Source organism: Stenella coeruleoalba, assembly GCF_951394435.1.
Source record: "Stenella coeruleoalba genome assembly, chromosome: 9".
Classification (NCBI taxonomy): domain Eukaryota; kingdom Metazoa; phylum Chordata; class Mammalia; order Artiodactyla; family Delphinidae; genus Stenella; species Stenella coeruleoalba.
This window is the reverse complement of record NC_137155.1, coordinates 50,732,418-50,760,236: the sequence shown is the minus strand read 5'-3', so window position 1 is coordinate 50,760,236 and position 27,819 is coordinate 50,732,418. Positions and strand designations below refer to the sequence as shown.

Here is a 27,819-nt window from a genome sequence, read left to right as displayed (position 1 = left end):
AACTGTCAGCAGATTACATGTCCACATTGTCTTGTGGGTGATTAGTCAATACATTTGGACTTAGCTTTTGTGTATGCTCAATGTGGAGGTCAATTTTGACCTCTCAGGAGTATGGTGGTGATTTATGAATGATTGGAGAAAAGATTCCCAGATTGATAAAAGATGGTGTATAAATGCCAGTCGGGAAGTGTTACTAGTAGACTTGCTATTTCATACGTAAGATTCTTCATTCTTCTGGTTATTTCTCCCTATTGGATAAAAAGTTACCCGGAAGCACAACTTTATTCACCCAGTAGCATTTGTACTCTCACTTCAATTGGTCAGACAAAGAGTGGGGCTGAGTTTTTGACCAGTTACCTCCTGGTTCTGAGAATGGTTTAAATTCATGAGGGTTGCAGCAGATGCTATTGAGAGTATTTGACCTGCATTACAATAATGAGAGCCCCTGACTTTATAAATCCCTTAGCCAATTCAGTAGAACAAAACAAAAATTGGACCTTATTTGTGCTGCTGCCTCATACACACATACACACATACACACAAGCAAGCTTGAATTTCCATCGCAGGGCTGTGCCCTTTCTTCTCTGCTCTTTTGAGATCTCTCTGACCTGAGCCTGGCCAGTCAAAACGGCTAGAATGTGTTTCAGGTCAGCTTTTCCGTGTAAATCAAATCATGCTCACTGGATAGAAGCATTGCCCATAAGGTCTGAAAAACTGCTAAGTGAAAAGAGATTTTAAAGAGCTGCTCGGAACTACAGTCATCAGTATTTAAAAGCCTTTACAAAGATGTTTTTTCTTTGTAGTATGTTTTTAAAACTAGATTCAAGGGTATTATCTAGAACCTCTTCCTCTAGAATTATCTAATAATACTAGAAATATGTTCTCTATGAATTTTGTCTTTTTCACATCAACTTTTAAAGCTTTAATATTATTACTGCCTTTGTTGTTTTCTTCAAAATCCAGATACCTCAGTTTGATTCAACATTATATTGAGGAAACATCTAAATTTCTTTTTCTTAGAAAAGCTGCATGGAAGCTGGATTTTAAGAGTTTTCTGTCAGTCAGCAAAAAAGGAAATCATTTTAATTTTTCACCTTTGTAGGGTTTTCTTTTAATCAAATGGGTTCATCTTAGAGATGAAATAGCATAGCCTATATATTGGCCTAATACATCCTGCACAGTGGAGCTGATTCTAATCAATAGCTGAATACCAGTGTCTATATTGTAGACATTATAGAGTCAAAAGTCTACATAGGGCTTCCCTGGTGGTGCAGTGGTTGAGAGTCCGCCTGCCAATGCAGGGGACACGGGTTCGTGCCCCGGTCCGGGAAGATCCCACATGCCGTGGAGCAGCTGGGCCCGTGAGCCATGGCCGCTGAGCCTGCGCATCCAGAGCCTGTGCTCCGCAACAGGAGAGGCCACAACAATGAGAGGCCTGCGTACTGCAAACAAACAAACAAACAAACAAAAAGTCTACATAAATAAGGGTATTCATAAAGAAAATATGTAATTCCCTAGATTTTGATTTTGTTGTTGATGAATTAATTAACAGTTTAGAACAAGCTGAGGCATCTTAAATTTTCCTCAAATGCCCCAGTTCTTTGTAAAGCAGAGAGATTGGGAAGGAGAGGAAGGGGCAAGAGGTTGAGGGCTCAGAGAGCCTAAGACTGTAACCTAGCATTTTAGCCACCTCTCTCTGGGGAGTTACAGAGGTAAATGTGGAAAATGCATTGTATCACTTCTGGTTTTGAAATGACAGAGGACTGAGGAGAGAGGAGCGTTTCAAGTCCTAAGTTTTCTCTTATACCACAATGCCAAATTGTTTCTAAACTTGAATATACTAAGGTCACTTCAGTTATTTAGTTAATAATCCTGGATTTACATAAACTGGCCTTACTGGAAAAGCTAATGAGAAGCATTTTTCTTTGCAACAGAGAGCAATTTTGGTTTCAGAGTCTTGTAACCAAATGAAACGAAAAGAAAACCACATGCACCTAAGTTTAAAAATGCAGCCAATGGATGATCAAGATGCTGTGCTTCCTACAGTTTGTTATCCTCTAAAGATATGAATAGACTACAGATTGCATAGATTGTCCCCACCCTTTTTATCAGCATTAAAGGATAGGACTTTCCTAAAGTCTGAGAGCGCCTTAAATACGCATACAAATTTTCCCTAAGGGAAAGACCGGAAACTATATTGAATATCACATCCATTAGTATCACTTATATTTGTGCACAGTGATACTGAATACACCCCCAGGCTGAGCTTAATTTTCCAGTTATTCTAAATTGAGAGAGGAAGTGCACAGTCACTCTTGTCTGCTCTCCTTTTGCTGAATACAGGGGATAAGAGTGGCCTCTAATCTTTTAGACAGATGTTTTATAATTTTCCTGAAATGGTATATGCTCATTATGGAACATCTCTTTTTAATGAATCAATTGGTCTTCAAACCCTATTAAATTCATAATAAATATAGAAATACCTGTCTGGTGCATGCAAAAACTGTATTTGGTTCAAGTGCAAGAAGTTAACTGCATGCATATTTTGGTGACCCTCTCCTTGCTTTCTAGTATATTATCTTTGCTAATCAATGTTATTTAAGTATCATATGAAAATGAAAAAAAAATGTGGTAGACTCTTTCTGTCTGACTCAGTCATCAAGCAATAATTTCCTAAAAGTAGGCTGCCAGGTAAACAGTAGGATGCATAAATTGCTCAAGAATTTTAATTAAATAAGAGAAAGATTTTTTAAAAAACCGAACTCCAGGCAAAATATAATTCATTGGTGCTTAAGACTCTCTGGCATCGCTAACTGAACGTTCATTAGAGAGGTGTTCACACACCCTGGGGAAGTGGGGGGCAGTGCCAAAACCCCTGGTGAGTTTTTAAAAATCCAGGGTCCTGGGGTCTTCCGCATTTTAAAGAACCCCAAAGGATGTTGATGTAGGTAACCTTTGAACCACATATTATGACCTGTTCGGTAACTATTTAAGAATTGTACATTTATGAAGTAAAATAATCAACTTATTTGGGCTAGGACTGGATAAAGACAAAATAGGAAAAGCCATCCCTTCTTTTCCCTTCCCTTTTTTTTAAGGAAGATTAATATAAAGTTGTGCTGTCCAACAGGGTAACCACTAGCCACGTGTAGCTATTTTAAGTTCATTTTTAATTAATTAAAATTAAACTAGGGCTTCCCTGGTGGCGCAGTGGTTGAGAGTCTGCCTGCCGATGCAGGGGACATGGGTTCGTGCCCCAGTCCGGGAATATCCCACATGCCGCGGAGCAGCTGGGCCTGTGAGCCATGGCTGCTGAGCCTGCGCGTCCGGAGCCTGTGCTCCACAACGGGAGAGGCCACAACAGTGAGAGACCCGCGTACCGCAAAAAAAAAAAAAAAAAAAAAAAAAAAAAATTAAACTAAATTACAACCTTGTTCCCCCAGTAGCAGTACACGTTTCAAGTGCTCATTACCCACCATGACTAGTGGCCACCATAGAGACAGGGCAGAGCGAGGACCTTTCCAGCATCACAGAACGTTCTACTGGACAGCACGGGTGAAGAGCGTTTCTCCTGCCTGCCTTTGAGGAATCAGGAAAATTGAACTGAATTCAATCAGTAAAAATATGTTTCAGTTCTAGAATATAGCCACTTCAGAGAAGCTCAAAACGTTTGCGGAAGAGAGACACTCAAGTGAGGAAAGAGGCAGGTGGCAAAGTGAGAGGGACAGAGACGGTTGACTGAGAGCCATAGAAAGCGCTGTGTCACAGGGACAGGAGCCATCACGAGGAAGCGGGCATGGGGATCTTTCGGGGGAAGGAAACATGGTGCGGTTTCCTCAGGGATGGTGGTCTGTGTTGAGATTGCTCAGGGAAGTAAGGAAGAACAGGTGGACAGTCCTTAGACTTCTTAAAGCTGCATGGCAGGCCTCACAAATCCTGAATGGCCGTCAGGATCCACAGGAGCTTTGGTTTGTCTGCTGTCAAACTCAACCGCCATCTCAACTCTGGTACCTGCCCCTGGAGAAACAGCGCCCTCTAGCTCTCCGTCATGCTGTGACCTCTTCTGTCCCTGCATTGACTAACAGTACTTTTATCTTCTCTTCATCTCGTGGCTTTTGCTGACTTGTTTCTGCTTATTCATGAATCCTGCTTATCATTGCTTCTCTTGTCCCTCTATTCCTGGGGCAGTCTATAGCCAAGCTCTTTTCTTCAGATTCAGACCCTCCTCCAGTCCAGAGCAGCTCTGATTGGTGTAGCCATCATCATGGAGAGAGAACAAGGCTTTGAGCAAGGCTGTTGGGTGTGTCCAGTCAGCTGAGCTGTGAACTGTGTGGCCAACCTTTCCTTAAGGAACCCCTCAGAAGAGGGCTCTGGGCTTAGCAGTCTCTGAAGCTTCTAGGAAAGCAAGCAGTATAGATGGAAGGCACTCGCTTGGCCTGTACACTACCAAGGGAAAAATCAGACAAGTATAGAGGGAAACTCCAGTTTTCATGGAGTAACAACATCCTCAATGTGTGCTATTTTTGACTAACGGTCTTTTTAAGCCATGTTGCGTCTTCTCAACTGTAGACACAAAAGGAGATAACACCCATTAGTACTTATCACAGTATAAGAAATTCAAGTGTTGGATCTAGTTTTCTTTCAGTAGCAGAAAGATTTATTATTTTTCTCCTGCTAGAACTGTTATTTTCTGCATGACTCTGCAAATTTTTTTCCTATCAAACTACAGTTTTATCTCTGTTTATTATCTCTGTTGTCTCATGTAGTTGACAGCAGTAGTTGTGGAAATAACAACAGGCAGAGGGGGAAACAAACCTTAGTGTTCCTCGCAGGTTTTATTTAAAGAATCCCTGGTTTTTGTCGTTACCTCTACGTTGCTGCAGATTAAGAAATATATATTATTCAGGAACTTGACAGTGCTTCGAACCATACACATGCAGACTACATTTGTGAACATTTGATTGAGAAAAGGCTGGAATGTGGTTTAGTTTCTCCACCCCCCTTTCCTTAGCTTCCCCTTTGCCCAAGAGAGTCTATTACGTCCTCTAAATCCACTACTTAGCAAAATAATGGGCCAAGGAAGTTTGACTCTTCTCCCAGTCCCTTCTCTGCCCCTCTGGCCTTCCCTTCCTTTGGGTCTCCTCTGATCTGTACCCCACACCCCGTCCACCAGCCCTGTGAAGGGGTTCGCCAAAGACTAAGTCCTTTACTATCTAATTTGCTTAATTCTGTCCTGGGTTGTCACAAAGCAGAATGAAAAGGAAGTTTAATATATCATGCTTCATTCATCCAGAGTGCATTTTTTAAAGTATTTACTTTTCTCTATATTGACGTAATTTCAGATTTACAGAAAAGTTGCAGGAGTAGTACAAAGAATGGCTGATAAACAACATCCACTTCCCCCAAATGTTAGCATTTTACTACATTTGCTCTATCATATTCTTTCTCCCTCTCTCTCTCTTTCTCACACAGACACACAAATGTGTGCACATAACACAGTTTTTCCTCACACGATGCTCCATTACCTTTAAATATTTCAGTGTGTTTTTCTTAAAAACAAAGAATTCAGAGTGATATTTTTTACATTAAAAATAGAGGGGTTTTTGTCCTTGCTTTTCCTTTACCCTTCTCTGAGAGTTTTTAAAAGCAAAACGGCTAAAAGAGAAGAAACTTGTTTGATGCTCCACAAATTGGTTCATCAGCCTACAGATGCTCAAAAATCGGCTATGTTTTTGAGATTCAATGTTTCCAGGTCAGATGAGCTTTCAAACTGAGGATGATGGGCCGGTGTGGGGGGCAGGGGGTGAGAATAGCACTGCAACTTGCATCTTCCGTCTTTTTAAAACCGAAATTAATTTCTTAGGGACTATTTAGCCAGCAGCATAACACGAGTGAAGCTTTCTTATAAGTAGTGGGCATAGATGTGATAGGGCTACTAGCAAGATATCTATTAGAATGCTTGGCCAAACTATTATGAAGTTAACAATCACATATAGCTATAATCAGTTCAGGTGCTCTATTTTTCCTTTTCATTTAATGTTGATTCTTATGAATTTGGGATACAGAGGGAATCGTCTATGCCCTAAGTGCACTGTATTGTATTATTAATACCAGGATAGCAGCTGAGTCCCACTAGACAGTCTTTGTGGTCTGCGGATACTCTAAGAAGTGTCTGAGCATAAAAGGAGGCTGTTTGAGTTGAAGTGGGCTGATGGTCTGGGATGACATTTGAATGCATAGAGGACAATGTCTAAATGACAATGTCGAGAAGAGAAGGCAAAAACTTGAAACTATTGCCATTGTCCCACAAATGCTCATCACTCCTGAGATGCTCCTCACAGACAAGCTTTGTCTGGGTAGAAATAGGGGAGTGGGATTGAGGAGAGATAGACACTGGGGCCCTGGGACAAAAGCCAGGGATTCGGTCCTTAGACACATTAAAATTCTAGACAGATAGCAAATGTGATGAAAACCACAACCCGAATGTATTTCAAGTCTAACAAAGTTAAACATTTTAGCTAAATTATTACAAGTATATTTAACAAAATGTTTGCAATACTCTGAGATGCTTCAATGAATAAAGCTTTTAAGAACATCAAATTGGTTGTGCAAATGAATAATTTAGTGGGTCTCCTTTGGAATTTAGGATAGCTGTTTCCTCTACCCCACACACACACACGTAGACACACACACACACTGTACACTCACACAGCCAAATAGAATAATTTTTCAACAGTCCTAGAGTTGTTAGAATAATGTCAGATTAAACAAAGGATAACTTCTCCAGCTGATGAAATAGTGTACAAGATCTAGAAAAGAAACAATACACAAGTTTGAGAAATTGATCTCATAAAAAATATTAGCGGGCATGCCAAGCATGGAATCTAATACTGTACACTTAAATTCCATACTTGGCTGAATTTTTTCCCTTTAAATTACCACCATTCTTTTAATGTAGTTTGCATTATGTATAGTGCCCTTGGATTTTTAATTGCTCTGGATTATCATTTTCAATGCAATTAGTAAAATGCCCTCAATTACATATAATAATTACTGTAAATGGGGCTATTGGCCTAATTACTATAAATGGGGAAAGATGTGTGATTATCATGTGCAATTAAATCATGTACAGTATTTATTTTACATTATTATATAAATGGTGTAATGATCACATGTAATTATATTGTATCATTCCTTGGTCAACAAATCTACTTCATGTTAAGATATCTAGAATTGTGATCCATTGCCAAAGGTCCATGTAGTAGATCTTTTTTCCTAAAGTATTGGGTTATTCTGTGGGCTGGGAACCCACTAAATAAACTGATTGTGCATAGGCAAGAAAAATCTGGAAGGAACAAAAATTATTTTACCTTCATTAAAATCAAGAATGTCCAGATTATCCTATGTTGTCAGTGTTAAATCCTCCCTGAGCCCAATGCCAACTTTCACCATACCTATTTGTTTTTATGTAAACATGTGAAAATCAACACCCCCTAAATGGTGGCAACATTTAAAATATGCCTGGGGAAAAAAAAAGAGGTCCTTTCTTCACTGTGGCCAACATGATAATCATCCCTAGTTTACAAATGCACACTTAACAAGCTTACAGCACATAATTAATTCTGCAAAGGATGCTGTTTGACAGAGTGGGATTATGAGAATTGCATATTGATAGTGGCAGGAGAAATAAATCTATTTTCTCTACATAAGGTAGGGTGTGCTTGTGTGTTCTTTAGAAACTGGCACATCTCAGAGGTGTTGCTCTCAAAATGATCTCAGGATGGAAAGAAGTCAGTAATTACAGAGCCAGGCATTCAGTTGTGTCCTAATTTTCCCACCAGTTTTTCAGTGTTTCCGCTGCCTCAGAGACTTAAAGCATTCTCATTAGGTAGCTGCAGAGGCAGCCGCTTGCCTACTCCCTCATTCTCTCACTCGCATTTCCTTTTTTTTTTCCATTCCTGCCTTGGGAGTGACTGTGAAGATCATTTGCTGGAATGATTGGCAGGTTAGAGGATTCGATCAGATGAGTTCCTCTTAGTGCAGGTCAAAAAGGCTAGTTAGCAGGAGCTGTCGAAAAATGCCAGCAGCATTCGAAATGGGAAATGTCATGACTTCGAGGCAGGGGGTGCCACCTGGAACAGAAAGCCCCCAGCTCATTAGCAAGTTACAGGATGCGGGCTTAACTGGAGGGAGCAGAGAAGGAAAGATAATACCCAATAGGGAAAATGATTGTGAAGTGGAATTGATTTCATGTATAATTTGTTTATCACTAGAGGGGACAAATGCTGTCCTTCTGACACGAGCAGAGGAGTGTGGACTATGAATGAAGCAATTTAGCATAATCTCCAGGTTGCGCTTTGGATTTAAAGAATGCAAACTTCTTTATTCTTAACTGTGGAAATGATCAGGTCATGTTACATTAATTAAAGCTGACATACTCTCAAATGTTTTATCTGGGCAATTGTGGCAGCTCGACAAACGGATAGAGATGGGCAACTTTAGAAAATAACGGGATTTTTTTTTTTTCTTTTTCCTCTGCTGGTGTGGAAGACTAGCTCAGTTGCATACTGAATTATAACAGGCTTGGTGTTTATCTTCAGTGCTTAGCTAGGCTACACAATCAAACCAGGGTTCCAGATTCTCATGAAATCTCATTTATAGAGGAGAGCGTTTGCCCTTTGGGAGATTTAGATTGAATCCATGTTAAAATATACATGTATATTTTAGAATATGACTATATCATATTTTGGTACAATGTGAAAACTTTAATCTTTTTTTTAAAGGAGCAGCTCTCCAGTAATGAAACTGGAGCCTAGTTGTCAGTTCATCTGGATAGAATTTGATATTTTATCATAAAGTCAGCAACTTACAGTAGCATAGTTACAAACAAAACTAAAATAAAAAAGTGTCCTTACAGGAAGAATTAATCTGCAATTTGTAAAAAGAGAATGTAGTGGCAAAACAGAAAATAATATTGCCTAGCATGTACTCGAACCAAACTCCAAATTTAAAGGTTTCAGTATTTTTTACAATGCATTAAATGGGCTTTAGTGTAAAGCTTTTTCCTACATAAATTCCATCAGAAAATGTATTTTCTTTTGATAAGAAACTTTTACGATATCATTTATCTTTTACATGGAGATCTTTATTCTGTTATTTTAAGTCACAGATGCCACAGCTGCAAGTCTTTCTGGCTGAACACTAAAGGATGTTTACTTAGCATCCAGATTTTGATTACAACATATATTTTCAAAATGTTTTTGTCTTGAGTTTTCTTTTCTCTTAAATACTGAGACATTTTATGAGGCAGTTATGAAATAACCAGTGCTTGTTTTATCAAGCGGCCTCAGATTGCTGTCTTAAGTGAATAGGAATCCTAAAATCTCCTAGTGGAAACACTGGTGGAAAATTCATTCTGTTCTGTATTCAGCATGAGAAGCTTAGCATTAAGCTACTGAATATAGCTGTCAAGATATACTGCATTACTTTTGTCAAATCTAAAAATTTAAACATCAGTGTGAATCCACTCATCCCCTTATTTGGGAGCTTTATTGTGTGGTCCAGGAGCTGGCCTTTAAAAAAAAATTATGAAAGACTTTTGAAATAGCTCATCTAAAGTTAAGATGTTTTATTCTTCCACAGTAACTCAATTTGGTAATAACTGACAGATTTATTCGAAAAATGAATAAGTCAACTATTTTGAAAGAAAACACTGTCAATAAAATTTTTAATAAGAGGATTGGGTCTAGTTGTCTTCCCAAGGACTTCACAGTCTCAGAAGCTTGAAGTAAGATGCCCTTACCTGTCAAGATGGGCCAGATGAAGGAGTCCAGCCATGCAGAGCCGGAGGTGACTAGTGGCCTTTGTTCATACCTGGTCTCATTTCTCACTCTTTCCTCCATGCTCTGCCCTCACCTTGGCTTTCCATAGTCAGCTCTGCATTCACAGACATTGTAGACTCTCCGCTATTTTGCCTTCTTCTCAGTTAATCTCCTCTCCATCAACTAAAATAATATCTGATACATACTGACATTATATTTATCATTCCCTTTGTTGAATCTTTCCACAGCTCTATGGATTGAGTGACCTTGTTGTTGAAAGTTTCACAGTCAGATTTATGGGTTCCCCTTAGATAAGTTCCCTAGTTCCAAAGAAAAGAAATGGCATCCTTATAATTGTCCTCTTTATCAGTAGTTCTCAACGTGTGGTCCATATACCCTGGGGATCCCCAGAAGTTCCATGGGGGTCAAAACTGTTTCCTTAATAATATTAAACTGGTCTTTGCCTTTTGGACTGTGTTGACATTTGCACTAATGGCGCAAAAGCAATGGAAGTAAAACCGCTGGCTCCTTAGCATGAATCAAGGCAGTGGCACCAAACTGTCGTCCTAGGCACTGTTTTCTCTACCGCCACACAATGGTAATTGTTTTTAAAACACAGTTTCACTTAATAATGTTCTTGATGAAGCAGTTAAGATTATTAATTTTATTAAAGCTCACCCTTTGAGTAAATGTCTTTTTAATATTCAGTGTGACTAAATGGGAAGTTTACATAAACCATCTCCACTGTGTACCTAATTACTCTGGATTTCTCAAGGGAAAGCTGTGGGCAGGTGTTTGAGTTGCAAGGGGAACTGGCTGTTTTTCCCTGAAACATGGTCTTTAAGGGATGACTGACAGTGGTTATCGGTTATGGTTTTTCAGACTTGGGTATTTGGCAGACGTTTCTTAAAAATGAACAAAAAGTGAGTCTGTCACCCCAGGAAAACAACCAATAGCATTTGCTGCCTAAGATAAAATTAAAGCTTTCAGTAGAAAATTAGAATTTGGGGAAACCATAGAAAACTTTTATTTGCCACTGTGGGCTTGACAACTTTCCAAATATTTTTCAAGTGAGATGGGTAGTGACATAAGCAAATGTGATTTTTTTGAAATTGTATAGTGAAATGTGTCAACGTTCAAAAGAGCTGTATAACCCATTGAATCAATACTTTCCAAATGACCAGTGCGTGATTGTAGAAAATCATTGCATGGGTAAAATACTCACTGAAAGTGCAAAATAAACCAATAAATTTTAAAGTAACAGAGTACAAAGAATTCATGGATACGGTTTCTAATTTCCCAGTGCAACTAATCTTTAAGAAACTACCACTTGTTGAGTTCTGTTATAATATAAAAGAATATATATCCACAATTATCTGAAAGGGCTATTAAAATACTTCTTTCTTTTCCAACTACATATCTGTGAGAGACGGTATTTTCTTCAGTTGCATCAACCATAATAACATATCGTAGAACAGACTGAATGCAGAAACAGATAGGAGAACCCATCTGTCTGCTATTCAGCCAGATATTTAAAAGTTTTGCATAATTGTAAAGCAGTGCCACCCCTCTTGCTAATTCTGTTTGGAAAATATGGTTATTTTATTAAAATAGTGCTTTTATGTTAACATGCCATTGGGTTATTTTTAATGAATTAATAAATATTTTAAATTATCAATTTTAATATCAAATATGGTAAACACCAACAGCTGTAATCCATATAAACGAACGCTCTGGGGGTGTCCTTTATAATTTTCAAGTGTATAAAGAGTCCTTAAGACCCAAAAGTGTGAGAGCTGCTGCTCTATACCCATAGTGTCATGCATTAACTCTAATATGCTAATTTTGCTGGTAACATTTTCCCCCTTGAATAAATTACTCTTCATTGCAATTTTTTTGTTTTGCTCAACAGAGTTATTCCCGTTCTGTCTGTCTAATTGACTATCTCAGTTTTTCTGGAGTACAGTGAATAAAATCCCAATTCTTGTTCACACAGATGTCATCTGAAAATTACAGTTGAGTGCCATTTAAATCTGTGTCCTTGATGATTAGAAGGCTAACTCTTAAAAGAGTTTTGCTGTATATTACTTTGGGGGGCTGTAACTTTCCCTTTTTTATATGCATCAGGTTTGACCTTACCTAATGGTGACGCTCTGATCCTACAGTACTGAATCATCAGGCTGTTTTACATAGCTTGTTTATAGGACTCGGGAGGACTTTCTGTACAGCGTGCTGACTCAGTGTACGTTCAACTTCTTTCAGGAGAATGGACTCAGGTCTTTTCCCTCCCTGCCCACTACCTTGAGATAGCTCATGGAAATCTGAGTGCATTATGGGGTTCAGAATTGAAAGTAACTACTCAGCATGAGTAGAAGTCAGATTAGGGTTGTATTTTTTTAACTCTTTTTTTTTAAATAAATAAATTTATTTATTTATCTATCTATTTTTTGGCTATGTTGGGTCTTCGTTGCTGTGCGCAGGCTTCCTCTATTTGCGGCGAGCAAGGGCTACTCTTCGTTGCAGTGCGCGGGCTTCTCACTGCGATGGCTTCTGTTGTTGCGGAGCACGGGCTCTAGGCATGCGGGCTTCAGTAGTCGTGGCTTGTGGGCTGTGGAGTGCAGGCTTAGTAGTTGTGGCAGACAGGCTTAGTTCTTCTGCAGCATGTGGGATCTTCCTGAACCAGGGATCAAACCCATGTTCCCTGCACTGGCAGGCAGATTCTTAACCACTGCACCACCAGGGAAGGCCCTGTTATCTCTTTTTGATGCTAGTCATTCTAACAGGTATGAAGTGATGTCTCATTGTGATTTTGGTTTGCATTTCCCTGATGATTAGTAATGTCGAGCACATTTTCACATACCTTTATTCCACAAATAAATGTATGGCTATTTTACACATGTTGAGAACAAAGCTAGAGTTTCAGCCCCTCTGTATTGAAGACCCCTGGTATTTGTCCATCTTACCCATTAGCATCTAGGTCTCAGAATACAGGCATTTGTTTACTGATTTATCCTTATTTCCCAATTATGTCTCCATCACCTAGTATTGCACATAATTTATGTCCCTTAAATATTTTTAAATGGAGTGAATGTCTGCCTTACTCACCATAACATAATCTTCTGTTCTTTCAACAAGTATTTTTTCAGTAGCCATTATCTTGGTGCTGTTCTAAGTAGTAGTAAATAAAACTGTTTTTTAGCTTTAAGACAATCACAATTGAGAGACATAGATACAAACATTTAAATTGAAGGGTGATAAAGGCTACAGTATATTTTCATAAAGCTACATGGGAGGACAAATAAGGTAAAAATTAATTCTGCGAGAGGGGCTTGAGAAAATTTCACAAAAGAAGAGGTTTGGGGGACTTCCCTGGTGGCACAGTGGTTAAGAATCCACCTGCCAATGCAGGGGACGCGGGTTCGATCCCTGGTCCAGGAAGATCCCACATGCTGCAGAGCAACTAAGCCTGTGCGCCACAACTACTGAGCCTGCGCTCTAGAGCCCGCGAGCCACACCTACTGAGCCTGCGTGCAACAACTACTGTAGTCGGCGTGCCTAGAGCCTGTGCTCCGCAACAAGAGAAGCCACCACAATGAGAAGCCTGCGCACTGCAACAAAGAGTAGCCACCACTCACTGCAACCAGAGAAAGCCTGTGCACAGCAACAAAGACCCAACCCAACCAAATGTCCCTTTAAAAAAAAAAGAAAAAAGAGGTTGAACAAAAGGAGGGACTAGAGAAACACTTTGAGCAAAGCCATGTCACAAAGTGCAGCATCCTAAGGAAGGGTCTGATAAAGCTGAAAGATGTGGGGATGGTGGAGTGAGAAGAGATGGGACTGAAAAGTGATTTGAAGCTAGATTGTGACAGGGCTGGAATGACATGCTAAAGAGTTTGGATTTTAATGTGATTGCCCAGGGGGCGGGCGATATATATGACTTCCTGGTCAGACATAGGAGAGTCAAAATATCTTAAAGCTGGTAGATCCTTTAGGGATCATATAATAACCTTGAAAGAAGACGTGGTATTTTTCCTTTTCTTTGAACTTCTTATTATGTAGATCATGTCTTGAAAACAAGTAAAGAAATGTGTAAAACTCCATTCATACTTATATTAACATAATATTAGAATATTAGAAATTGTACCAACAGTTACCCTTCTCTTTGGTGAAAACCTATTCATTCTCCAGCCCTGAAATTCTGTGAATCTATTATGGGTATGGCTCCTTTAGTATACATTTTTCAACATGTACATAAATGTGTTTCTTGAAAAATTATGCATAAATTCATTATTTTATTTGAAAGAATATGCCTTCTTTGTTAGCATATTTCTTGTAAAATGAATAATGACCCCCTTAATTTAACTTCTGTGGATATGTAAAATTCCATATATTAAGACACATTGACAACATTTAGGGGAAATGGAAAAACTAAAGAATGAGATAACAGATTTTCCAAGGATAAAAATTTAAGACAATTTTTGAAGTTGAAAGAAATGTTTAAGAATTTAGTATCTTGGGACTAAATTCTTAACCACTGGTGGTCCAGTGGTTAAGACTCTGCTCTCCCAGTGCAGGGGACCTGGGTTCAATACCTGGTCAGGGAACTAGATCCCGCATGCCGCAACTGAAAAAAAAAAAAGATCCCACATGTTGCAACTAAAAAGATCCTGCATGCTGCAGCTAAGACCCAGTGCAGCCAAATAAGTGAATAAATATTTTAAAAAATTTAGTATCATCATGGTCTAACTTGTAATATGCTTAGCACTCTGTAGGTGTGCAAAAGTGTTTTCATGAATATATTCATACTGATGTTTATGAACTTTAAGAGTTAACTCTAGTTTTCATGTCCATTTTTGCCGAAATCCAAACAAACTGTTAATTATTTGAAGATCTTAAAGTGAGTCTAACCAAGTTCTTAAAACCACCTAATGTTTAGTAATTCAGTAACTTTTTTTGATGATGATGATGATAATGGCAAAGAAAAAATGTTAAGACAGCTAAAATAAGACAGATTGAACATAAGTTTTTTAGAATAGACCACTTAAATATTTTTAAAAAGGAATTACTAAGTAGATTAAAGTATACCAAACTGGATGGAATGTTATGCGGTCTGAATTGGGAGATTGGGATTGACATATATACACTAATGTGTATAAAATAGATAACTAATACGAACCTGCTGTGTAAAAATAAATAAATAAAATTCAAGGATAAAAAAATGATGGTCATAAAGGCAAATAACATGGAGAAATACATGTGATAATGTGAAAAAAGTAGACTAATTCTTCTTGTATGTGTAAAATTTATGTGTAAGGGGAAATGACAAAGGAAATACATTAAACTGATATTCCCCGGTGTAGCAGAGAAAACATCTCCTGATCACGGTAGCCTTGGTCAGCCTGAAAGAACATAATACAGTCCTCATTGGCCCACTGCCCACTTGCCAGGACTTGAAATGTTTGCAAGAGGTCAGAAATTAAGATTTTTGACCTTCTCTCTCTCGTCTGCGACTTAAAGATAAAGAAGAGAGGCTGGTGCGACAAAGACAAAATCATTACCTTTTATTTGTACCTTTTATTTGCAACGCAGGGTGAAAATCAATTTTGAGAAGAAAATGTATGTGTCCAAAAATGAATTTGTAAGATTTTTATATTTTGTGTGTACACAACATATTTGGGACCTGAAACCAGCTTATGATGTGGTCATTTTACATAAATAATATTCAAATATATGTATTTGCATATATTTACATATTTGTGTCAACAAAAACAATCTTTCATTTTTAACTCTCTTTCAGTTTCTTTGTGACTTCTCATGCGCTCCTTCACCATTTAGTCAGCTTTGCTTTTTGAACTGTTTTCCTGTAGTTTCTAATTTCCACCTTCATTCCATCTCTTTACTTGAAATGTTACCAGAGAGGAATAGAAAAAAGAAAAGTGTGTGTGTGGCGAGGGGTTTGTGGTGGTGTGAGGTAAAAAGAAGGCAGAGGGAGGGAGACTGCTGAGGGGGAAAAAAGATTTAAATGAGAAGGAGAATGAATGCTTCACTTGTTGGCGTTTAGCACAATTACCATACCTTAGGAAATATGCAGGGAATCGTTAATTACGACTAAATGAGCCCCTTTTAGAGGCAGTGGCAGGCCCAGGGAGCTGACTGTCAGAGCAGTGAAAGGTGTTGAATTGGAAGGCTGGACTCCATGTCAGGGGGTAGATGGTCTGCTGGAGAGCCAGACACAGAAAAGATAGCCGGTGAGAGTAGCCTTTGACAGGGGAGCCACAGATAGCATTTGCATACTTTTCCTGCCAAGGGGGTTTAATCCAAAGAAAGAAAGAGATTTCAGTATTGTCAGGCAGGCTTTGTTCAGGGTGAAGAGCAGAAGGAAATCTGCTGAAGGAGCCTTTCTCAAAGCCTTGGTCTCAGCCTTGAGGTTGTTCTCGTAAAGTTATGTTCTCGAGCGTTGTTTGCACACTATTGTCTGTTTGAAGATCTTCTAAACCCAAAGGGCTCAAAGTATCCCCCTTCGCCAGCACAAAAGAAGGGAATTTGTGTGGTAAAAATGACTCGTGTTGCAGACTGAACCCAAGCACCCTTTGTTCTTGCACAGAATACTCTGAAGTTCCAAGGGTGTCTTTTCGAGCCACACTGAGTGAGTCACACCATAAAAGCGTTTGCACACTAGCAAAAATGAGGTAAAACCAACCCGTACTTGTGTCTTTCTTTGCCACCTCAACGAAGGCCTTAATGTAATTCCCAGAAAAGCTGGTTCAAAGAAAAAAAAAGTGGCAGATACAGTTTGTGATTGCCATGCATCATTTTTGCCCTGTTTCCTTACAAAATGTTCTGAGGTTGAAGTGTTTAACGTTAAGACAAGTTATTTAGACCACTAAGCAGAGCAAGTTTTCTCACCACCCAACCAACGTTATCCTTTATCTGGCAACATGAGTTTATGATTATGGTCTGTGTCCAGTTTTCAAAAAGATGCCTTCTTTCCTAACCCAAGAAGGACTAGATAGTATGCAATGGTCTACTCTTCACCGTAAGTTTTTCTAATAGTCTACACGTCTGTAGTGAGGAGTGTGTATCTGTAATACCTGCTTATATATTAAATCATCACAGTATTCATGGGTCAGAAATCAGGGCTCATTTCAACTTCACTAGTTGGTTTGTAGTTAAATACCCATAATCCTTATAGTTCAGGAAAGTATGTACTCAAAACACAGAATGGGAGTTTTAAAAATTAGCAATGTATTTGCTTATAAGGATAATGTGGCCAGTTGTGAGTGCCTTTTAAATTTATGGTCTTCTATGTGGAGCTTAAAGCTTCAAAAAATGTGGTATCTTACCACATTATATGTATAATTGAAAACATACAAACTAAACATTGCTTGTAGCTGATCAAGCAGGATATACAATAAAACTTGACCTTAGAAATTAGGAAACATACGTGTATTTACACATAGCAACGAATTTAGCTTCAGATTTTTTTTAAATTAAGGATATTGCTTTATGGATTTTTTTTTTATTGTTGTTGATCCTTTTGCTGGATTTTTGGCTCACTTGGAGACCTGCGTAGAAGACCCTGCACACATTCAAAATAAAAATGAGTAATGAAAAGTCTGTTTATCTAAGGGTCTAAAAGACAAGGAAATATCCATCTGAGTTTCAAAATAAAGGCAAAACCTGTGACGTGCTTACTTTGAAACTAGCATGAGCCAGCTTCTAAGAGAAAATTTGTGCTGTCTTAATGGGTAGAGTAATTAAGAAAACCTTTATCAGGATAATCATATTTGGGAGTTCCAATTGATGTGATAATGCCAGTGAGCTTGGATCACAGGTGAGGTTGAAAGCTAAGACATTGACAATGGCCAGATAAGAGCTTTCTGAAGTTAAAAATGAGTGAATAAAATGGTGCTTGCTACTTTCCTAAATACGTTATTTTTTGTTGTGGTGAGTTGCTGGTCTCTGATCTGAGTAAACTCTGCTTTGCTGGAAGTGGTGCATTTCTTTCTCCTGCTTTGCATTTTTCCCTGTGAGAAGCGTGTCTGAACTGGGGGGACCTGAATATACCTCTTTGTTGCTGAGCTTGTCAAGCACAGCACTATGTTCTCTTTCCCACCAGGAAGGTCAGGCCGCTGGGGGCCAATCTGTTCTCTGAAATGAACCCTACTGTCTGTCCCTGGTGTCTGACAGATTGAAACAGTTGTCTGTGTTATTGCGCTTTCAATGCTTTTTAAATGCCTCGTTTTCCGAGAAAAAGATAATATATGTAGACTCCATTGAAAAGATAAAATTTTTCAAAAGGACTGGACTTTGGGTGTTAATATTTATCTAAAAGGAAAATTTAATTAACTTTCTAAAAACATATTTACACATTCAGGAAGTTAACTGTATGCACTGTGTGGGCACAGGCGCGCGCACAAACACACATACACTCTTGCACCAAGATAAGCCTTCACTTACGAGTTCTACTTCTAAAGACTTATATTGTGGTTTTTTTTTAATTGGAGTAATAAAATTATGAAGTATGGAACTGTTTCAATAGTAGAATTGTTGAAGTTAGAGTCTTTTGTACACTGAGATTTCAGTTTCATGTATTTTGATCAGAGGTATGTATAAAGCCTGAAGAAATTTGTACTGTGCTGAGCCTCAATTCAATATTCTCCAGATAATTGAGCTAATTAAATCTTTACCAACATTAACACAACTGCAGCGTTCCTTGGACAGTGGATAATTATTGCATGAACATGGCAAGCTTAAACTAAACAGATGAAAATAGAGTTCTGTGGAATGGGTATTGAGTTTATTCTTTATTCATCTTTTGATAAGGTTTAATTAAAACTGCCTCTCTCCATTGTGGTGAGAATGAATGTGCTTGTTTTCCTAGTGAAAAGCAAATTATTCACTTCAGCCATGGTTCAATAATCAAAGCCTTTGCAAACTTTTGGGTTATAGTGTAGCTGTGGGGATATAATTGCTGCAATTCTGTATGAAGGCTTTATCTTTTTTTATTACTTTCTCTTATTTATTTTTGGAGAAAGAAACTTATAAAAGCCCATTTGGTGATTTGGTGTGGAGAAGTACATATGTTTGAAGTCTTGTTATAGGTTTGCCATGGCCAGATTTTTTTGTAAGGTGTATTTCTTACAACCTCTTGCTAAAATGCAACGTAAAAAGGGGCACACATTTAAATAGATGGCGTTTGAGATTTATCTTTTAAGTTAGTGAAGAAAGTTCAATAAAACCTTTAAATCCTGTGGCTGCCACTGGATTGACATAGTGAGTTGACAATCCTAAGGGTAGAAAAGTAGTAGACATTGGGAATTCTTTCCGTAAATGCATATATTTGTATTCTCTTTCACTTTCTTTAAACCCACCAAAAATACTGTCTGTACTGTTCTTTTAAAGAGGTTTTTTTTTCTTATGTTAGTGATACTTTTGTAGCATGAACAGATTTTATGTATATTAATGACATCTTATTTTCAAACTTATTGCCATGACTGTGCTAGATTTCTTTTTTTTTCTTTTTGATAGGTAAGAAGTAGAATTATTTAGAGAGTAGAATTATTTACATATTCCATAGACAGAATGTGCTCTGTCTCAAAAGGCAAGAGGCTGTGCTACGTTTCTTGTCCTTTCTTTCTTCATTTTAATAAAATGGGAGAGTAAAAGGATACAAGATGCTTATGGAACCAAGAACAAAAATAAAACTGGGCCTTGGGCATAAACTAGAAGCCCATAGGAGGGACTGAAGTACAAACACACTCTCTCTCCTTCTCCATCTTTTACTTGCCTTGATTCTGACTTTCCCTGCTTCTCTGGTCCATGCAGTGGAAACGAAGTTGACTTGTCCCTTGATTTGTCATAAGAAAAAAGACCAGACGTCACTCTTGGTCAGCATTCCCAATTCCCTGAAAAGGGAATCTGCCCTTCTTAGATCAAGTGAATCAGCCCGACATCCAAATTTTAGTGTCTCCACTTGCCACTTCTTACCATACTTTTTCTCCATCAGTTTCTTGGAGAGGGAGGAAATTCAGATGTGAGCAAAAGTTTCTTCATCTTTAGAATTCTTTTGAGGATGAAGTCGTTTAATGCAGTGTTTTTCAACTGCCCACATGGGTGGTGACATCAATCTAGTGGACTGAAAAATAGTATTTCTTAAATGGAATAGACTAGATGAGAAAAAAATATGTCAGAAATGATGACATGTAGTAAGAATAAATATTATTTCATGCAAGTTTTGTTTCAGCGACTCATGTGTGTTGGTGTGTGTGCAAGTGCCCCTATACTGAGTCATTTAATAAAATGTGTTTTGACAGTGAGTTGTGCCCAAAACAAGTTTGCAAGCCAGTGACTGCTCCTCGGATCCCCTTCAGGGTTTCTCTTGAGAGGTGGAGGAAGGGAGGGAGGGAGAGAAACACTGGGCAGGGCTCCAAGCCCATCACTCTCCCCATCAAAGCAACTCCACTTTAATCTGCTTTATACTTTATGTTTCCACCTAAGGTATCTTTTAAACAAAGGATGCAGCGGCAAGAAGTTTGAATAAGTGATTTCCCAGGTCCCTTCTTGGGATTTTTAGAGCTAAGTCCAATAGTCGCCAGGACCAGATCAGGAATTATTTTGGTTTTCTGTATGAAGGACGGTCTGGGAAGCCATCCAGCCCTCAGTTGTTTTCCATGTTCTTTTTTTCCTGTCTTTCTAACGCTGAAATGCAGTTTCCCTACTTAATCCCATAGAAGACTTTGAGACTTAGCATATGACCAGGACAACACTAAACCCGAATGGACTTTAAGCAGCCTTATAATTTTAAAAAGGGAAAATCAGCAAGTCCTTCTCCCTGCACTTTTCCCTGTCCAGTTCTTTAGGGAGGGATGAAAGGCAGAAGTGAGCAGTGGTGACACGAGGGAGGAGGAGGTGGCAGCCCCCTCACATGGTCCTCAGAGAACTGAGCATCCTGGGGAGAGTCAGTCTCTTTAATAGAAATCAGTAGTAAGAGAACAAGGGCTTCCCTGGTGGCACAGTGGTTGAGAGTCCGCCTGCCGATGCAGGGGATGCAGGCTCGTGCCCTGGTCTGGGAAGATCCCCAGCGGAGCGGCTGGGCCCGTGAGCCATGGCCGCTGGAGCCTGCGCGTCCAGAGCCTGTGCTCCGCAACAGGAGAGGCCACAACAGTGAGAGGCCCGCGTACTGCAAAAAAAAAAAAAAAAGGTAAGAAAACAAGACTAAATTAGAAAAAAAGCTGACTTCCTTAAAGGGGTGTTTTATAGAACTTCCTTTGGCAAGTTGAAATAGGTTTAGCAATCACTTTTTTTCTGCCCTTGACACTGTTGAGGGGATCTCTATGGTGACACAGACTGTCCTGAAAATTGGGATCTAATGTTAAGCTCTTTTGTTTAATTATGAGTTCTGTTTTGCCTATTTGCATACACACCAAAAATGTGACCTTATGTTGGTGAACATTTTATTAGTCATTCATTGCATTAACACCTGTCCTGTTAGCAGTGGTCTTCACTTGTGGTCTACAGGCAGCTCTCTTTAACTCAGGGAAGCTGTGGAGGGTAGGGATGAAGATCTCTGACTTGGACCAGCCACCTGGGCCTTGAGACTGCAGTCTTTAAGGAAAATTATTTAAGTTTTGTGGTCCCAGTAGGGGTCGTTGAAAACCATTGCAAAGAAATCAGTACTGTGATGTAGTCATGTGGTTGAAGCAGGAGGAGATAGGCCAGAGAAGAGTTAAAATTGCCTTCCACGTTGCGGAACTAACGAATTGGCCAAAAGGCACCTTCCCTGGTGGCCTGGAAGAGCTCTGAAGGGGTAAGCCATGGGTGAGGAGGGCTAGGCCAAGTCTGGGGTTGCAAAGAAGTGCCCTGTAGTCTAGGTTGCTGTATCATTAGAGAGGGAGTGAGGAATCAAAAGCAGAACTGAATATTTGGTCTTCTCCAGCCCGATAACACTCTGATGAGATCCACATAAATGTTCCAAAGCTGGATCACTGTTCCTGAACTGCTGTGGGTAAAGATCAGCAGTGACAGCAGAGAGAGAAAGGTCAGAAGAAAGACAGAAGTAAGCTGGAGGTGCACCCCAGTTACCATCTTCTCCATGATGCCCAGCCAGCGCTTTCCAGGCTGCGACTGTATTGCCTTTCTCTGATTTTCCAAAGCACTTGTGGAGGCTGTCAGTTGGAAACCTTTAATAGATACTACCCGTACACATTGTATTTGCCTAAAACAGTAGTTTTAAATCTTGATAAGAGTCAACATTTAAAACTATGCAGATCTTATATAAAAATCCCTATTTTTCTGCATCTCATTAAAAAAATAAAAGGATGATTGAGCCATTCTGATCATTCTCTAATCACAGTGATGGGTCAGGGGTGAGCAGAGGCTGCCTTTTTAGAAAAGGCTGTGCTCTGAAATTTGCTACAGCCCCTGCCACTCACAACTTGCCCTCCTGCCTCTGAGGCTCAGCGGCAGTTGCTATGTACCTTCACCTTTTGTCTGTTGTTTATCTTATGGCAGAGGGAAAAGAAAAGTGAAATATTTCTTGTAACTGTATCTCTGTCCTAAATGACAAATGTAAAAATAGCCCGAAGGAGGCTTTTGTTGCAAGAAGAATTGGCAAGAACATATTTCTTTATGTAAATAACATAGCCCACTTCATTCACTTGTTGCCTTCTTGGCCCTTATTGGGCCTTAGAATCTTTTCTAATTGTTTAGCAATTAATCAGGTTTACTATTATATGTGTTTATGTTTGCATATAGTTTCTGGGGAACCAGAAGCAAAATGAAAAGAATATAACAGTTTTCCAGGGAAGAAAGATATTTGTGGAAATAAATAGCCAAGATGAACGAGAAGACAACTGGCAAACATTTATTAAGTGCCAACAAATCCCACAGATGGATTTGTGAGAGATATCAGGACATGGTTGTACTAGTCAGCTCAGGCTCCCATAACAAAAGACCATGACTGGGTGTGTTTAAGTGACTGATTTGATTCCTCTCTTCCTGGCTTATAGACAGCCACCTTCTCACTGTGTTCTCACATGGCAGAGAGAGAGCAGGGAGAGCGCTGACTCTTCTTATAAGAAGAATCCCATCATGGGGGCCCCACCCCTGTGAATTCTTCTAAACCTAATTATCTCCCAAAGGCTCCAACTCCAAATACCACCACACTGGGGCTGAGGGCTTCAGCATGAATTTTGAGGTGACATATTCAGTCCATTACAGTGGTCAGTCTTGTCAAGCAGTTTACAGTGCAATAAATGACATATGATACAGATGATTAACTCAAGGTAAAATGTGAAAAGTACTATTATACAAGCATAAATAAAATGCAATCAAAACAGAGGAGGGACAGACCTCACTGAGTCAGGGGATGCTTCATGGAGAAAATAGCATCTGAGCTAAAGCTTGAAGCCGAGGTGGGATATTTACAGTCAAGAATAGGCTTCCAGAGAGGGGGCATCAAAAGGCACAGAAAGGCTGGAGAGTCCAGGGCATGTTTGCAGCCAGACAAGAAATGTGATGACCTTGACAGCAGGGTAGATGAGTAGGTACAGGAGTGCCTGGGGAGGAGCAGGAAAGAAAATCTAACTGAAGATCATTCACTATAATGTCTGAACAGCCACAAACTTATCTTTTCCTTAACCTTTTCTCTTTTTTATTTCTAGAAAATTCTGCTATACCATAAAGCACATTAGTCAGATATATAATAATAATAGTGACAACATCTCACTTATTGAGTTACTGTGTGCCAGGCATTGTGTTGAGCACTTTACATGAATACTCTCATTTAGTCCTCATAACAACCCTCTACGTGTTCTTATCACCATTTTGCAGACCAGGAGACTGAGGCAGCCCCACCATCCCGCAGCTGAGTGGAAGCTGCATTCCTAGCCCAATGCAACAATGTGCTAGAAATATAAACAAGTCATGGGCCCTCCCATTGCACTTGTCACTGGTCTTATTCTGATTTCTGACAAGCCTGCTTTATTTTGGATGTTTCAATCACAGTCAGTCCAAGCCTAGGCAAGTATTTAGTTGCTAATGTCTAGAGGAACTTTGACTACCTCTGGAGATAAAATTAGAGCTGCAAGAACTACAGTGCTCCCAAAACCCTGTCTAAGTTGAGTTAATTAATCTGTAACTCGGACACCCTAAAGGCCCTATTTAAATACAATTTCACTGTTAGTGAGAAGCTCCAGGAACCTTGATTAAAACTGAGTGCAGTCAGAAATAAAAAGTATAAATCTGTCTTTTATCTAAAATTCTCGACATGAAAATGTGGCATAAGTTTCATATTGTTTCAGTTGGCTTTTAAAATACATATCACAGTTATTAATAAAATGATAATATTCTGTATAAACTTCATGAAGACACAGTTGGTCTGAAAACATGTGAGATTTCCACATAAGCACTTGTTTTAAAAAACATATACTTAAGATACTATCATTATGGGCCATATTCAGATGGTATTGTTGTTTCATAAATATTTCTTTCAGAATTAAAAATGCAGTAGGTATTGTAGAATTCAGCTGCAGCTTTAGTCTCTGACCAGTTTTCATAGATTCAGGCAGCTTTCCCTTATTTATGTCAATACAAGGGAGAAGTGACACAGATAGTTCAGAAATCATTTAGTTTGAGGATGCATTGTTTGAAATGCAGCTGTACTATCACAGTAATTTTTGTCATAGCCTAATAGTAAAATTAGTTTATACTTCTTAAAATGGTAACCATTTTGAAGCAGGAATTCCAGAATGTCTTGTTACCTGGAACAAGTCCACAAAAGGAATAATCCACTGACACATATTTGAGGGCTTTTAAAAATGTATAATTGAAAGCAAAGTGCAGTATCAAATATAAGAAAAGAAGCACAGGAGAGATGACTGAAAGAAAAAACATAAGCTATTTCTAGCTTTTCATTTCTACTCTCAGACTTTCAGGTTATATCCTTATAGTTAAATAGGTGTTGGGTACAGAGGGGCAAGGAAAAGAGAAAGAAAGGGAGGAATTCCCTGGTGGTCCAACAGTTAGGACTCTGTGCTTCCACTGCACGGGGCCTGGGATTGATCCTTGGTCAGGGAACTAAGATCCCGTAAGCCAAGTGGAGCAACCACGGCAGACAGTCCTTCGAACATGGAGATTGAATTTGAGATAGAGTTACTGTCCTTTTGTTTACACCCTTTTTATTCTTAATTAACTAGTTGCTGAAGCTTGCCTGAGGAAAGCCATAGGTTTTTGCTGCTCAGATATCAAGTACTCTTAAAAACAAAAAGGAATGGGTCCTAAGAAAAACACTAACTGAATGAGACGGAAGGAGGGGTGACCTCTTCTCTTTAGTGTTTTAAGATTTCCCACTGATGTTAATAACCAATAAATGTGAAGACCTGTTCTGATTGAGCAATCTCACTGCGATCTATATAGTGCTTTATTTCTTTAGACATATCTTTTTAGAGGGCTGAAATTTAAATTAATAAACCAGCGGGGTCTGCACGCCAACGTGACTTGAAAGTTAGGTGGAATTTATTGATCTGCAGCCTGCAAGATGTTCTATGCCGCACTGCACGTAAGAAAGTCAGTCTTTAAAGTCAGCCAAAAATTTTTTTAATCACCTCAGAAAAGATCGTTTACATCTTTAGATAGTACCATTGTTTGGCTGGTACCTTCTCTCCTCTACCCCTCTTCCCCACAGATTGAGGCATTAGTGGTTAATGTTGACAACAGCAATAGGTAGTGCAGCATTCATAATTCATGCTCCATTTTCTGGTTAATAGAGGCGAAAGGAAGCAATGGCTCACCAGGCTGGCTACTTTTCAACCCCTGTCTGTGATGGGTGTAGGGGAGGGAAAGTTCAAAAGGTGGGGATGCAACAAGAAGCTCCTCATTTCCTTTATTAACGTGTTAAGAATCTAGCCTCCCTGGATGTCCCGAAAGTCTTAAGCCTATTTCAGTTTTTCACTAGATGCTTTCTCTTGAAAAGCCACCTGTTGTGTGAATCTAAGCCCTTCCTATCAGGTGTCCTGAAAGAGCCTTTTAAACTTCAAAGGGGTTTACCTGGCTTTACTGTTCAGACAATGAGTATAATAGCTACCCCCACTTGAGTCCTTTGTGATTTTATAAACTTTTCCAGTCGCTCCTCTCAACTTCTGTTTTTCCAAGCTGAACAACCGAACAACCTCCATTTTTCTGTTGTCTTCTGTCTGCCTGTTTTTCTTTGATCTCTCTCTCTCTCTCTCTCTCTCTCTCTCACTCACACACACACACACACACACATATATATACATATATGTATATATATAATATTGAGATTTTTTTCCCTCCATTTTCCAAGATAATACCTAGAATATTTTATTTCCTCAGTTTCACTGGACTTTCTTAATCAAGTATGTTGTGGGACATAGTAATCAAACCGGTGCATATTGGGTAGGTGCAGATAAGCCAGTTTGGTATAAAAAGCATCATTTACTTATCACTTTTCTGGTCCCCCAACAGGCCCACCTCCACCAGCACCTCTCTTTCTCAGCCTCTGTCTGTCTCTCTCTCACACACACATACAGATAGACACACACACACACACACACACACAGATTTTCCCACGGTTTTAAGCATTTTATCACCTGAAAGAGGATAAAATGGATTCTGCAGATTAGCTTTTTTTTTTTTTTGAGTGTGCTCTCTCTTCTCAAGATAATTTTTAATATTAAAAAGAAAATGCAGCTGATGCTGGCTACTAGTTTTTTTTTTTTTTTTTTTTTTTTTTTTTTCCAGTATGCGGGCCTCTCACTGTTGTGGCCTCTCCTGTTGCAGAGCAACAGGCTCCAGACGCGCAGGCTCAGCGGCCATGGCTCACGGGCCCAGCCGCTCCGCTGCATGTGGGATCTTCCCGGACCGGGGCACGAACCTGTGTCCCCTGCATTGGCAGGCGGATTCTCAACCACTGCGCCACCAGGGAAGCCCACTAGTTACTTTTAACACTTGTGTGATGGAAAATGTTGGTTCTACTTATTATTTCCCATCTTTAATCAAGTCCTCTCTCCATGAGAAAACACTTTCCCCAATCCCATGTTAACTTCGTTTTTATAAACTGTCTTTGATGTGGAACCTTGTCAAAGAGTTTTGAAAGTTTACATAAATTATGTGCTCTGCTTATTTACCCTGTCAAATAACTCAAAATGATTGGAGAGACATGCCCCCTCTGTATATAAACCATGTTGCCTTTCCCCTAATGGATTATGTTTGCATATATGATAAATATCTTATACTTTATTGTAGATGTTACCAACTTGCCATATATGAAGTGAGGCTATGAGTCTCAGGCTCCAAACCGAACTCTCTTTTTTCCCCTAAAGATCTGGATAATGGATAAATAATCCAGGAAAACAGCCAACTCTGAAATTATTTCTCTTTTGGTATGATAATACTTCATAGAATTCTTTATTCTTCTAATCTACGTTTCTAATTATGTCTAACCTTAAAATGAGCATGTTTAACATTAAAATCACCATCAGGAAATCAGTCAAGAAGTAAAAAGAGACCTAAGGGTTAAATTTTCTGTATCTGTTAAATTTTCTATATCAGTCTATCTGTCTACAGATATATATGTGTATACATATGTTCATATATAACTAATAATTGTCTCCAGGTTCTGAATAACTTGTGAATGATAAAATTAAGTTGTATGATGCAAAATAATTCATTTTAAGAGAGAATTTGCAAATCACATAGTGATGTGCACATAATTACATTTTACTCATATAGGAATTCTGCATTTCCAGTCCCTTTACTAAGATACGATGGCAGCTTCTTTGGTGAATATGAAGTTTGTGAGGTAATAATTAGCTTTGGTGCCTTAGGGTAGAAAGCAGAGTGCCCCCTATACGTACAGTCCTGTTCTGGATATTTAGACTACAATGTCAAGTAAGCCTTGGTGCTGGTGCAGTCTTGTGGGGAAGACAGACAACAGTCATTGAGTCTGGCCAGAGTCATGAGGACTGCGGTCGGTCAG

General features: G+C 39.0%; 1 protein-coding gene across 7 annotated transcripts in view; it reads left to right on the top strand.

The window, feature by feature from the left end:
- CDK14 (cyclin dependent kinase 14) overlaps positions 1–27,819 on the top strand; it is a 591,667-nt gene that overhangs the window by 511,892 nt on the left and 51,956 nt on the right. Inside the window, exon 15 of one of the 7 annotated variants that reach the window (XM_079931292.1) lies at positions 964–26,728. The exons of the other annotated variants lie outside the window; for them this stretch is intronic. The gene's annotated coding sequence lies outside the window, so the exon portion shown is untranslated. Of the gene's footprint in view, positions 1–963; positions 26,729–27,819 lie in introns of those variants that run through there. 7 annotated transcript variants of the gene reach the window in all.